The sequence below is a fragment of the Euprymna scolopes genome, chromosome 38 (genome assembly GCF_053919585.1).
Source record: "Euprymna scolopes isolate OS-2025 chromosome 38, ASM5391958v1, whole genome shotgun sequence".
In the NCBI taxonomy this organism is placed as follows: Eukaryota; Metazoa; Mollusca; class Cephalopoda; order Sepiida; family Sepiolidae; genus Euprymna; species Euprymna scolopes.
In genome coordinates, this window is record NC_136519.1 from 5,715,189 (window position 1) to 5,720,188 (window position 5,000).

The following is a 5,000-nucleotide window of genomic DNA, read 5'->3' on the forward strand; positions in this document are numbered from 1 at the left end:
TTTTTAAAGTGCACCAAAATGTACATTACATAAAATGAATCCAAGGTAATTTTTTGATTCAATTAAATTAAATTTTTCTACCTTACTTTGTAAAATTTATAAAAGTGCACTTTGAAGATAAATAAATTTCAAATTAAATCTTGTACCTTTATTTTTAAAGCCTATAGTAAAAACATTTTGTTTAACAATTTTCATGCCTTGGATGAAATGCTTTTCTAACTTGCACTTGTATCTTATCTTTTTAAGGTTATATTTTAAAACTCCCCTTCTCTTTATTTCAATTTGTAGTTCTCCTCACACCACCACTAATTTTTGCAACCTCCTATTTGTATTATTACAGGTCTGAATATTCTCTCTGTTTCAGTTTGTATTGCTCCTCACACCACAACTCATTTTTTGCAACCCCCTCTTTGTAATACAGGTCTGAATAATGAGAAAATCTGAATTTTTTTAAACAAAAACTTTAAAATAACTTTTTTAGATTAAATTTTTTAAAACTTCGTTCAGAATGGAAAATCTTTAAAATTTAATAAGGAACATATTTCATATAGGTTTCATTAACAAATATTCAGTACACAACGAGAAAAATAGAGATGAAAGTTTCAAAAGGACTGTATAACTGGTTACGGTCAATAGTAGTCCTCGCCAGTGAAAGTCTTTATTATTGTTATTCTATTATTATTATTATTATTTAAAACATTTTGTGTCCTGCTCTTTTGCGTGAGGACTAATATATATATATATATATATATATATATATATATATATATATATATATATATATATATATATATATATATATATATATAATTTTGCAAGCAAAATTCGATCCCACATTTTGCTAATCCCTACCCTCTGATGAGAAGGAAGGTATTTCTTTGAAACTCCACAGATTAAGGACTACCAAATTATTTTGTGCTGTCCTTTAAAATTAAATGTTTTTAACTTTTTTCAAAGTATTTTTTAACATGTTTTATTAACTACTTGTTCTTATATATATATATATATGTATATATATATATATATATATATGTATATATGTATATATATATATTTATATATATATGCATATATATATATGCATATATATATATATATATATGCATATATATATGCATATATATATATATATATATATATATATATATGTATGTGTGTGTGTGTGTGTGTGTGTGTGTGTGCACATATGCATTTAAAAAGAAATTGTTTTTATCCAGGGAGTCACCACATCATGCCTCGAATGCCACTCGAGAATAAAAATTACAGCATAATAATCGTTAGTGGAGGAAATTTGGTAGAATTTGATTATTTAAGGGCACAACCTAACAAGAACTTGTTTACATTGGATTTGAAAATGACCATAAAAGCAGACCAGCGAGACAGAGCTCCACAGGCGGGCAGTACCATGAAAAAATCTTTGTTCATGGAATTTGCATTTTGATTAAGGCACAGATAGACAGTGCTTGAAATTGTTGATAGTGTTTTTTTGTGAAAGTTTGGCGGGAGGGGGGGGGCGGAATACAGATTGAAGCTCAGATGAGCACTTGCCATGGAAATAACGATAAAGCAGAGACAGACTCCCAAAATCTTCTTTGTGGGAAATACATTGCAGGGAGGAGTAAAGGATATCACCTAGTATGTTTCAAAGCCAGCTTTGAACTTTGTCAAAGCAGGATATTCCAGTCATATACGTAACAATCCAATTAAGATATTGTTGATATAAATATGTGTGTGTGCGTGTGTGTGTGTGTGCGTGTGTGTGTGCGTGTGTGTGTGTGTGTGCGTGTGTGTGTGCGTGTGTGTGTGCGTGTGGTTAGTGGTATTTCTAAATTGTTGATGACTCTTCTGAATTCAGCTTCTAAAAATGGTCTTAATGATCGGCTTAATTTGATCTTTCTATCTTCCAATCATAATAATAATAATAATAATAATAATAATAATAATAATAATAATAATAATAATGATAACAATGATCCAAATTATTAATCACCGTCTCTTTAGATGGCCACTGTCTGCGGCATTCATTAGTCCATTCTATTTGCCACAAAGTAGACGAAGAGAACAAACTCTTGATGGCATCGAACCACCAAAAGATTTAAAGATTCTTTGCATCGTTTTTTTTTTACTGACCATCGTCCGTTTTCCATTACAAATTATACTCTATTGTAGAGCAAGCAGGCGACGTAGATATGGCAAAAAGGAAGATAAAGAAGAAAATTGTGTCGGTTTTGTGGTCAGCTATAAATGGACTTGTAATCTCGACTGGTCAAATCAATGCGTTTTCACCAGCTTAACCCCCGTTAACTGCACCCAACCCTCACCATGTCTGGTGTGTTTAAGACAGCTTTTTTTTTTTTTTTTTATAAAAACTATTCTGGAGATTCCTCAATACGAGTACGCCAGATACAGTGTGGAATGATAAAATTACCGCCCTAGAAAAGATGACATGATTCCATTTCCGTTTGATAAAAACCGTTTTTTTTTTTGTTTTTTTTTTTGCAGACCACCTACTAGTTGGCCAGTTGTGTACACATCCGAAGAGCGATAGGAGCTTTCTATCATGTCTGAAAGTGACACAATGTTTAACGAGTGAAATCAGAGATGCGCTACTGTACAACTCTTGCTCTTTACCGATCCAAGTTGTGACAACAGGACCATTGCCAGCACCCTCAAAATGCAAATTCGGACGGTTCAATACTTGAAGGCACAGCTCAATGAAGTTTCTGGCCACAGTTATGGTTTTTGGTGTGGTTTCAGGTGAGGGCCACCTCCTGTCACCTCACATCTTTGAAGTCAGTTTGAAAGTCAACAACAAAGTGTACCTGGATGTGCTGAAGAGTGTGGCGATCCCCTAGTGCAATCAGGTAGCCGCCGGCAGACCCTGGGTATGACAGCAGGACTCAGTGCTGGCCCACAATTCTGAAAAGACCCAGGCTTGGCTTCAGAAGGAGTGCTACAACTTTGCACTCTTCTCTCACTGGCCCCTCTCCTCATCCAACCTCAATCTGCTGGAATACTTCATTTAGTCATACATCAAATGACCTCCCACAACTCCAAAGCCAGCCTGATCGCTGCCATCTGCTGAGTATTTGCCAAGCTCCTGCCGGCGCTTGTGAAAAAGGCATGCTCCCAGCTCCGGACCCACATCGAGGCGATGATTGAGGTTGAAGATGACAAAATTAAAAAGATGTCAGCTCTACTACATAATCAAGTTACCTGAATTGAATTTTTCAATAAAAGTTTTAAAATAAAGCATTGTTTTCTTTAGAACAACAAATTTATCATTCCACCATATATATATATAATTATTTTCTTATTATAATAATTAAATACCTACAGACACTAGTGTTTCATCCTTTCGGGAATCTTCAGTGTAGGGTGTCACGAACGATTCGAACTCAGCAATATGAGACTTCTCTGGCTCGATTAGAAAAGACCGTATCCATTCGGCTACCATTAACCGCGTGAAATAAGGTTGAATTTAAGCATTTTAATTTTAAATGTTCTTTACGTCAGTCAGACAGTGATCTAATCGTTATACGATGATCTATGCATAAGACCGAGTATATATATATATATATATATATATATATATATATACCCGGTTAAAGGTACTCAATAGTGATACTAATGAATTTAACGAGATTATTAAGAGTGCTCAGTAAAAGAAGAGATCAATATAAACAAGTTTACATGGTTGCGCCACTGGACGTGTTAATGTTTCGGACAAATGGTTGGTTAAAACCAAAAATCCTCGTCAGGTAACCTAACAAATGGTTGCTTTCCGCAGAAGAAACCAGTCCTCAGAAAAAACGTTTTTCCTGGAGCCTGAGTGACAACAAGTCTCCCTAGATTTGCAGGAGTCTCCACTTTTTTTGATAACTTTTGCAAATTAATTTGTCACTAGAATTTCGGTGGAAGTAAGCCTTCCCAAGCCTCTCCGCTCTCATCCACTAATAATGAGAGTCTGGTTAGTCTTTCTCTCTTCGATCTTTCCATCCTTCCTAACCCTTGACGGTGCCAGGGATAACTTACAATTATACGGTTTTCTTCATTCCATTATATCTTTGTTTTACAGTTTAACTTCTGACACAATCAAAGTTGACGGAGAAAATCTTCCATATATAATTCAGTATCTGTATGTATAAGTGACGGGACGATAGCAATATTTTTCCTGATTCCAATACAATTACCGATTCCGTACTAAATTCCTGATGCCGATACAATTACCGATTCCATTTCCGATTCTTTATAAATCTCTAAATATTTAACTGTATAGTTGTATTTTTTCTCTGATTACTGTAAAACCACACATGTTAAATGTGCAAATATTTTTCTAAACGTAAAAATATAATTATGGGGGACGATCTATCGATTTTAGCTTCACTGGTGGTTTAAAATTAATAAATGTTTATTATTTTATCATTATTACCAGCAAGGCAAGATTTAGCTTTAAACAAAATATTAAAAAAAAGGACAATTAAAAGAATCGTTTTGGCATTGGAAAATTGGTACAAATTTTTCCGCTTCTGACGCCAATTCCGATACCCTCAAATATTCTGATTTTTCTGATTCCGATTAATCATCCCAACACTAATATATATATATGTCATGTACATCTATATATATATATGTATATACATGTATGTATATATGTATATGTCTGCACCATGTGTGCCAAAGAATGCCAGAGTTTGGCTTGGCTTAAAAGCCACTTTCATGCGGCTCACCGCTGATCTGTTTTCATGTCTTCAATTTTCCAACGCTATATCAAGTAATGGCAATATTCGAGAACGAATTTGCTGCATATATATATATATATATATATATATATATATATATATATATATATATATATATATATATATATATATAGTCCATCTATGAATTCTGACTATGCTAGTTGGATATTTCCTCTCTTTTAGGATTTTCCTCTAGCTGAAACAATATGTAAACTCATTCTGGACTCACAGTAATAAATTTCCTATATATATATATAT

The 5,000-nt window shown here is 33.5% G+C and overlaps 1 protein-coding gene across 4 annotated transcripts in view; it reads right to left on the minus strand.

The window, feature by feature from the left end:
* LOC145263057 (uncharacterized) overlaps window positions 1–5,000 on the minus strand; it is a 1,096,083-nt gene that overhangs the window by 16,121 nt on the left and 1,074,962 nt on the right. The window lies entirely within an intron of this gene.